The following is a 9916-nucleotide window of genomic DNA, read 5'->3' on the forward strand; positions in this document are numbered from 1 at the left end:
CCAGCATCCATTCGCCTTTTCTCTGGGAACAGTAACCCAAATGTTTTGGGGGTAAGTATCCTTTCTCATCCTCTCGGCTCAGCTCTGTCTCCACCTTCAGCTTCACGAGTGGATCCTGTTTAGCTTAAGTCCATCAACCTGCCTATCCCCTTGGCTACAGAGCCACTGAGATCTGAAGAGATATTTACCAGGCTTTCTGAAAGAGAGAGGCTTTTCTTTTTGAGAACAACCACTGGAGATGTTCTCTATCCTCCTTTGTAGGATATGTAGGAAGAAGGTACAAGGCCTGGAATCGTATCCACAGCTGTTCTGTTGGGGTGGGGGAAGTCTGGGCTTCCTGGGTCCAGCATATGGATCATGAGAATGAGGCTAATACTAAGAATACAGTGATGAAATAGACCCCGGGTCCCTGGTGACATCAGTTGAGCCACTAGCCCAAGCTTACCTGACATAGACCTACCTCTCAACTTATTCCGTGAGCCCATAAACATCTTTAGTTAAAGTACGTAGATTTGGGTTTTCTATCATTTGAAAATTAATCATGCTGATCCTGGCTTATATTTGAAGGCACTGTTTTCTTGGACAGCACCTTAATATCATATTTTCTCTTCATTGCCACACAAGCTCCTCCTTTGTATTCCATCTCAGTTGCTTGGAGGTTGAGTGTCAAAATAGGTGCCTTTCACACCACAGCCTTAATTTCATGAATCCCACGGGACTGATGTTTGTCATATCATAACGTACCTTCCAAATTTGATGAAAATCAGCTCTCAATCCCAGATTCTCCAATGGATAACGTCCTCTCTCTTTGAGGTAACTTCCAGGCTCCCCTACCCTACCCATGTGAATATGGGGCTTCGCATATCACCTGTGTTTTAAGGTCAGATCATGTGGAATGCCTAGGTGTTTTTCCTGTCTGCTAGAGACTTTGTTTTATTTATTTATTTTTGTGTATTAATTTTGTCTGCACTGGGTCTTCATTGCAGCTCTTGGGCTCAGTAGTTGCGGTATGTGGGATATCTGTTCCCTGACCTGGGATCGAACCCGGGCCCCCTGCATTGGGAGCACAGAGTCTTATCCACTGGACCACCAGGGAAGTCCTTAGAGACTTTGTTTTATTGGACATCGTTTCAACACCAGTTGGAACCAGCTATTGGAACTGTGTGTCCGATAGCTCCCCTAGGAGTAGCAACTGATTTCTCCACCTATCAAGCTTCTGAACTGAAAAACCACAGTTTCCATTCTGTATACAGAGGACATTTTGGAGCATACCATGTCCTGGCCTATATCAAGAGGGCTGCACTGAAACTTGGGGTGCTGTATCTTGAAATTAATATTTTTTCCACCGATGTGGCCAGAAGTTAGGTTAACAGATCTTCTGCTAGCTCTGGTTTAAGACTTTAAACTCCGTCCTGTTCTTTCTAGTGGTTGTGACCAGTATCCCCACTCGGGAAAAACTGAGGCAGGCAGGTTCTTCAGGCCGTCTCCAGCATTTATTGCTAGTAGACATGGGGTCGCAAAGAATCAGACACAACTGAGCAACTGAACTGAACTGAGACAGTCTAAGGATGGCCATTGTGGCTGGTGAGATATGACATCTCTTGCTGTCTCTCATTTTTTTCAAAAAATACATTTATTTAGTTGAGCTTTTATGTATTTATTTATTCACTTGACTCCTTTAGGCAGCGCTGGGTGTTTTTTTGCTGCCCGGTTCCTCTCTAGTAGCGGCAAGCTGGGGCTCCTCTGTACTTGCGGTGGGCAGGCTTTCATTGTGGTGGCCTCTCTTGTTGGGGAGCCCTGGCTGTAGGTGCAGGACGGGACTAGTCGTGGGTTTCATGTTTGTTGATCCCTGGCATATGGCATCTCCCTGTATGAGGAATCGATAGTTTCCCCTGCATGGCAGGTGGATTGTCTAGCAGTCAGCCACCCAGTAAGCCCTCAGTGGTATTTTGATGGGCATTTCCCTGACGATTAGCATGTTTGAGACTGTTTTCCCGTGTTTTTATGTTTCACTAAACCCTGTGAGTCAGTTTACCTGTTGCAATGGGCTTCAGGCGAGTCTGCGGCTTATGAGTTCTGTTTCTGTTACCCACCCCTAGAGATGTATTGAGGGCAGGTGTCATTGACAGAATTTGCCCCTCAGCACTGGGTCTCAGGTTGCAGTTTCGCAGAATTTCCACAAGGCGGCAGCACTTGGCCTGCCCAGCTCGGCTTGCTCAGGCAACCAGAGCCTTAGAGAAAGGTGATTAGAGTGCAGTGTGCCAGCACAAAGTCCCACGGGCTTGTGTCTCTTGGCCTCTCTCGTGTTTATATATTTCAGTAAACCCTGTGAGTCAGTTTACCTATTGCAGTGGGTTGCAGTGGGCTTCTGGCATGTCTGCCGTTTCCGAATCTTGTTCTGGTTACCCACCTCTGGTGATGTCTTGAGGGCAGGTGACATTCAGTTCAGTCGCTCAGTCGTCTCTGACTCTGCGACCCCATAAATCGCAGCACGCCAGGCCTCCCTGTCCATCACCAACTCCTGGAGTTCACCCAAACTCATGTGCATTGAGTCGGTGATGCCATCCAGCCATTTCATCCTCTGTCGTCCACTTCTCCTCCTGCCCCCAATCCCTCCCAGCATCAGGGTCTTTTCCAATGAGTCAACTCTTTGCATGAGGTGGCCAAAGTATTGAAGTTTCAGCCTCAGCATCAGTCCTTCTGATGAATACCCAGGACTGGTCTCCTTTAGGATGGACTGGTTGGATCTCCTTGCAGTCCAAGGGACTCTCAAGAGTCTTCTCCAAACACACTGCTGCTGCTGCTGCTAAGTCGCTTCAGTCGTGTCCGACTCCGTGCGACCCCATAGACGGCAGCCCACCAGGCTCCCCCGTCCCTCGGATTCTCCAGTCAAGAACACTGGAGTGGGTTGCCATTTCCTTCTCCAATGCATGAAAGTGAAAAGTGAAAGGGAAGTTGCTCAGTCGTGTCCGACTCTTCGCGACCCCATGGGCTGCAGCCTACCAGGCTCCTCCGTCCATTGGATTTTCCAGGCGAGAGTACTGGAGTGGGGTGGCATCGCCGCCTCCGACAGCCCCTAAAAACGCCCTGTGAATGTGCAGTGCCCTTTCAGCCTTGGGTCCCAGGTTGCAGTTCCAGAAATTGTCCACAAGGCGGCAGCACGTTGCCAGCCCAACTCGGCTGCTCAGACCACCAGAGCCCTAGTGAAAGGCCTGTTTGTGGGTTGAGAGTTCGAATGCAATGTACCAGGCCAAAGACCCAGGGACTTGTGTCTCCTGGGCTCTCTGCCCGTCCCCTTCACCCCGGAAGACATATCCCAACCGCTGCAAAACCGCTGTGCTGAGGATGCTGCCGCTTGTAGGTGGGGCGACTCTAAGAATGGTGATGGGAGGTGGAAGCCCCATTCTCCGGACACGTGGAGCGGGGATTATTAAGAGCTGTTGCAGCCCAGGGCGGCCGCCAGGTGTTGGGTGCACCTGGCCTGGGTTTGCTGAAGGCAGACCGGTCTGGGTCTGCAGGTGGGGTCCCAGTCCAAGGGGAAGAGACACCGCTGTTCTCACTTGCCTGGGCATCCTCTACAGCTCCTCAGCCCCCGCAGGGTCCAGCCTTACCATCCAAGAGGGCTCAGGCTCCAGAAATGTGACACCAGCCAGGACACGGAGGCCTCAGCGGAATATAGTAGGCATTTCTTTCTTTCCTTCTCATGTAACTATTTATTTTGTGGTGGCATCTAGGTGATTTAATCGTTGCTTTGGTTTGAGGCCAACAGCAACTTGGTTTTTTTTCTCCATGTGGACGTGTGGATTCGTTGTCAGATTCTTCTTCCATTGGGAATATTCCGGAGCACCCAGCAGAGCTTCCTGTGAATATATTTGAGTTTGCATATGTGAATCCAAAGCACCTCTTTGATCCCTCCCTTTAACCTTTCCCCTATTGTAGCAAGAGGTTTCTGGTTTTACCTGGTAACCTCTGCTGCGTGTATAACCAGTTCACAGGCGCCACTTTCCATATTCTCTCTACGTGTGGTATCCTATTGTATTTGGTTCTGTCTCTCTGCATTAGATTGCGTAGCGTGACCATGTCTAACTTCATCATGTTGGTGCAGATGTCATTAGGTCCAATTTCACTTCTCTTCCTAAGGCTGAGTGAGAGTCCATTGCCTCTATAGAGCCAAATGCCTATGTCCTTCCCGTGTCCAGGGACATCTGGGAGACTTCCACGTTCTCACCTGCATCCACAGGGCTGCTTCGAACTGTGGGGTTCGTGTGTGTTGGAATTAACGTTTTCTCTGGAGATGGGGGCAGAAGTCGGATTCCCAGATCTGCCCGCTCTGGTTTCATTTGTTTGTTTATTTAATAAATTATTTATTTGGGGGCTGTGCTGGGTCTTCACTGCTGCTGCTCCTTGGCTTTCTCAAACTGTGGTGCACAAGCCTCTCGTTGCCTTGGTTTCTCTTGTCGTGGAGCACTGACTGGAAAGCTCAGGCTCAGTAGTTGTGGCACTCGGGCTTAGTTGCCCTGAAGCAAGTGGGATCTTCCTGGACCAGGGGTCGAACCCACGTCCTCTGCATTGGCAGACCAATTCTTCACCACTGGACCACCAGGGCAGTCTGGCTCTGGTTTTTTACTTTAAAGTTAACTGCATCCTGTCTTTCTAGTGTCTGTGGCCAGGTTCACATCCATGAAAAGCTGAGGAGGGCATGGCTTTCTCCAGGTCTTCTCCTCCTGCATTTGTTGCTTGTAGACAGTCTGAGGATGGCCATTATGACTGAGAAGATATGACATCTCTCTGTCTCGCTCTCGTTTTTTTTTTTTTTTTCAGAAAAATACATTTGTTCTATTGAGTTGAATTCTTCTGTATTTATTTAGTCAGCTGATTCCATCGCTGTGCTGGGTCTTCCCTGCTGCCCGGGTTTTTCCCTGGGTGCGGCAGGCAGGGGCTTTTCTGTACTTGCGGTGGGCAGGCTTTCATTGTGGTGGCCTCTCTTGTTGGGGAGCCCTGGCTTTAGGGCAGGGGGCTGGAGTAGTTGTGAGTCCTGGGCTTCGTTGACCCTCGACATATGGGCCTCCCAGATGAGGAATCGATACGGTGTCCCCTGGCTTGCAGGGGGATTGTTGGGCAATGAGCCACCCCGGAAGCCCTTGGTGGTGTTTTGATTGGCGTTTCCCTGATAAGCATGTTTGAGCCTGTTTTCCCATTTTTGTATATTTCAGTAAACCCTGTGAGTCAGTTTACCAGTTACAGTGGGCTTCGGGCATGTCTGCCATTCCTGAATCCTGTTTCGGTTACCCCCCCTCCAGTGATGTCTTGAGGGCAGGTGACATTGACAGCCCCTGAAAACGCCCTGGGAATGTGCCACGTCCATCAAGCCTGGGTCTCAGGTTGCAGTTCTGGAAGTTGTCCACAAGGCGGCAGCACGTTGCCAGCCCACCTCGGCTTGCTCAGGCAACCAAGGCCTTAGTGAAAGGCCTGTTAGTGGGTTGTAATTAGAGTGCAATGTGCCAGCACAGAGACCCACGGGCTTGTATCTCCTGGCCTCTTTGCCCGTCCTCTTCAGCCCGGAAGACATATTCCAACCGCTGCAAAACCGCTGTGCTCAGGATGCTGCCGCTTGTAGGCGGGGAGACTAAGGATGGCTGAGGGAGGTGGAAGCCCCACACTGCCGGGACTCCTGGAGCGGGACTGTTAAGAACTCTTGCAGCCCAGGGGGTCCCCAGGTGTTGGGTGTGCCTGGCATGGGTTTGCTGTAGGTCGGCCCGTCTGGATTTGCAGGTTGGGGTCCCAGTCGGAGGGGAAGAGACCCTGCTGGTCCCGGGTTCTCAGTTGCCTGCGCATCTTCTTCAGCCCCTGTGGGGTCCAGCCTCAGGATCCAAGAGGGCTCAGGCTCTAGAAATGTGACGCCAGCCAGGACGCGGAGGTCAGGGGAATATAGTAGGCATTTCTTTCTTTCCTCTTCTCACATAACTTTTATTTTTTACTGGCATCTAGGTGATTTAATCATTGCTTTGGTTTGAGGGGCACAGCAGTTCCATTTTCTTTTTCCAGTGGAAATGTGGATTTTTTTTTTCAAGTTCTTTTTCCATTAGGAGTATTCCAGAGCACGCAGCTGAGCTTCCTATGGGTATATGAGTTTGCATATGTGAATCCAAAGCAACTCTCTGATCCCTTCCTTTTGCCTTCCGTCTTGTCTTATTCTGGGACCCTCTACTTGGTGTGTAAGGAGTTTATATGTGCCAGTTTTCATATTCTGTCCATAAGTGATATCCTATCATATTCTTCTCTGTCCTCACTGCAGTAGTTCAGTTAGTGTAGTCATATCCAGCTCCCTCATGTCCATGCAAATGTCATTATTTCATTCTTTGTCACATTTCTTTCTTGGGGCTGAGTTTGAGTCCAGTGCCTCAGTAGAGCCAACTTCCTATATCGTTCCAGTCCAAGGACATCTTGGAGGCTTCCGTGTTCTCCCCTGTGTCCATAGAGCTGTGCTGAACTTTGGGGTTCAGGTGTGTTGGAATTCATGCTTTCTCTGGAGACGTTAGCGAAAGTCGGATTCCCAGATCTGCTTGGTCTGGTTTTCTTTGTTTACTCTTTTTATTTATTTATTTATTATTTTGGCTGTGCTGGGTCTTTGTTGATGCTGCACCTTGGCTTCCTAACGTTTGGCGTGTGGTCTTCTCGTTGCGGTGGCTCCTCCTGTCCTGGAGCCCCGGATCGAGAGTGCAGACAGAGTAGTTGCGGCACACGGGCTGAGTTGCCCTGGAGCGTGTGGGATCTTCCTGGACCAGGGATCAAACCCGTATGCTCTGCACTGGCTGATGGATTCTTAACCATTGGACCACCGGGAATGTCCTACCTCTTGTATTAGACTTTAAAGTCAATTCCATCCTGTTCTTTTAAGTGATGGTGACCAGGTATGCTTCTCTGGAAAAGCTGAGGCAGGCATGGTTTTCTCCCGGCCCTCTGCAGCATTTATTGCTTGTAGAAAATCTGAGGATGGCCATTCTGACTGGTGAGATATTACATGTCTCATGTCTCTCTCTCTCTCTTTTTTTTTTTCCTCAAAATAATACATTTCTTTTTTTCAGTTGGATTTTTCTGTATGTATTTATTTAGTCGGTTGACTCCTTTCAGCAGTGCTGGGTGTTTTTTGCTGCCCAGGTTTCTCTCTCACGGCAGCAGGTGGGGGCTCCTCTGTAGTTGGGTGGGCAGACTGTCTGTGTGGTGGCCTCTGTTGTTGGGGAGCACTGTCTCTTAGGCGGGGGGCTGGAGTGGTTGTGGGTCTTGGGCTCTGTTGATCCCCGGCATATGGGATCTGCCTGGATGAGGAATCCATACGGTGTCCCCTGCGTGGCAGGTGGGTTTTTACCAGTGAACCACCCAGGAAATCCTCAGTGGTCTTTTGATTGGCATTTCGCTGTGCTGGAGCCTGTTTTCCCATGTTTTTATATTTCAGTAAACTCTGCGAGTCAATTTATCTGTTGCAGCAGGCTTCAGGCAACTCTGTGGTTTACGAATCCTGTTTCAATTACTCATCTCCGGTGGTGTCTTGAGGGCAGGTGACATTGACAGCTGGACCATCAAAAAAGCAAGAGAGTTCCAGAAAAACATCTATGTCTGCTTTATTGACTACGCCAAAGCCTTTGACTGTGTGGATCACAATAAACTGTGGAAAATTCTGAAAGAGATGGGAATACCAGACCACCTGACCTGCCTCTTGAGAAACCTATATGCAGGTCAGGAAGCGACAGTTAGAACCAGACATGGAACAACAGACTGGTTCCAAATAGGAAAAGGAGTATGTCAAGGCTGTATATTGTCACCCTGCTTATTTAACTTATGCAGAGTACATCATGAGAAACGCTGGGCTGCAAGAAGCACAGGCTGGAATCAAGATTGCCGGGAGAAATATCAATAACCTCAGATATGCAGATGACACCACCCTTATGACAGAAAGTGAAGACGAACGAAAAAGCCTCTTGATGAAGGTGAAAGTGGAGAGTGAAAAAGTTGGCTTAAAGCTCAACATCCAGAAAACGAAGGTCATGGCATCTGGTCCCATCACTTCATGGGAAATAGATGGGGAAACAGTGGAAACAGTGTCAGATCAGATCAGATCAGATCAGTCGCTCAGTCGTGTCCGACTCTTTGCAACGCCATGAATCGCAGCACGCCAGGCCTCCCTGTCCATCACCAACTCCCGGAGTTCACTCAGACTCACATCCATCGAGTCAGTGATGCCATCCAGCCATCTCATCCTCTGTCATCCCCTTCTCCTCTTGCCCCCAATCCCTCCCAGCATCAGAGTCTTTTCCAATGAGTCAACTCTTCACATGAGGTGGCCAAAGTACTGGAGTTTCAGCTTTAGTATCATTCCTTCCAAAGAAAGCCCAGGGCTGATCTCCTTCAGAATGGACTGGTTGGATCTCCTTGCAGTCCAAGGGACTCTCAAGAGTCTTCTCCAACACCACAGTTCAAAAGCATCAATTCTTCAGCGCTCAGCCTTCTTCACAGTCCAACTCTCACATCCATACATGACCACAGGAAAAACCATAGCCTTGACTAGACGAACCTTTGTTGGCAAAGTAATGTCTCTGCTTTTGAATATGCTATCTAGGTTGGTCATAACTTTCCTTCCAAGGAGTAAGCGTCTTTTAATTTCATGGCTGCAGTCACCATCTGCAGTGATTTTGGAGCCCAGAAAAATAAAGTCTGACACTGTTTCCACTGTTTCCCCATCTATTTCCCATGAAGTGATGGGACCAGATGCCATGACCTTCGTTTTCTGAATGTTGAGCTTTAAGCCAACTTTTTCACTCTCCATTTTCACCTTCATCAAGAGGCTTTTTAGTTCCTCTTCACTTTCTGCCATAAGAGTGGTGTCATCTGCATATCTGAGGTTATTGATATTTCTCCCGGCAATCTTGATTCCAGCTTGTGTTTCTTCCAGTCCAGCGTTTCTCATGATGTACTCTGCATAGAAGTTAAATAAGCAGGGTGACAATATACAGCCTTGACGTACTCCTTTCCCTATTTGGAACCAGTCTGTTGTTCCATGTCCAGTTCTAACTGTTGCTTCCTGACCTGCATACAAATTTTCAAGAGGCAGATCAGGTGGTCTGGTATTCCCATCTCTTTCAGAATTTTCCACAGTTGTGGAAAATATTGTGAGGAAACAGTGTCAGACTCTATTTTTTTTTGGTCTCCAAAATCACTGCAGATGGTGACTGCAGCCATGAAATTAAATGATGCTTACTCTTTGGAAGAAAAGTTATGACCAACCTAGATAGCATATTGAAAAGCAGAGACATTATTTTGCCAACAAAGGTCCATCTAGTCAAGGCTATGGTTTTTCCTGTGGTCATGTACGGATGTGAGAGTTGGACTGTGAAGAAAGCTGAGCACTGAAGAATGGATGCTTTGGAACTGTGGTGTTGGAGAAGACTCTTGAGAGTCCCTTGGACTGCAAGGAGATCCAACCAGTCCATTCTGAAGGAGATCAGCCCTGGGCTTTCTTTGGAAGGAATGATGCTGAAGCTGAAACTCCAGTACTTTGGCCACCTCATGTGAAGAGTTGACTCATTGGAAAAGACTCTGATGCTGGAGGGATTGGGGGCAAGAGGAGAAGGGGACGACGGAGGATGAGATGGCTGGATGGCATCACTGACTGGATGGACGTGAGTCTGAGTGAAGTCTGGGAGTTGGTGATGGACAGGGAGGCCTGGCGTGCTGCAATTCATGGGGTCGCACAGAGTGGGATAGGACTGAGCGTCTGAACTGAACTGAAAAAACGCTTGGGAATGTGCAGTGCCCATCAGCCCTGGTTGTAGTTCCCACAAATGTCCACGAGGCGGCAGCACGTTGCCTGCCCACCTCGGCTTGCTCAGGAACCAGAGCCTTAGTGAAAGGCCTGTTTGTG

General features: G+C 48.8%; 1 non-coding gene across 1 annotated transcript; it reads right to left on the reverse strand.

Annotated features, from left to right (window-relative positions):
• Positions 1-1023: 1023 nt before the first annotated feature.
• TRNAG-CCC (transfer RNA glycine (anticodon CCC)) lies at positions 1024-1096 on the reverse strand. The gene has a single exon. It is a non-coding gene; the product is annotated as a tRNA-Gly (tRNA).
• Between the last annotated feature and the right edge of the window lie 8820 nt (positions 1097-9916).

The sequence above is a fragment of the Bos javanicus genome, chromosome 22 (genome assembly GCF_032452875.1).
Source record: "Bos javanicus breed banteng chromosome 22, ARS-OSU_banteng_1.0, whole genome shotgun sequence".
Taxonomy (NCBI): Eukaryota; Metazoa; Chordata; class Mammalia; order Artiodactyla; family Bovidae; genus Bos; species Bos javanicus.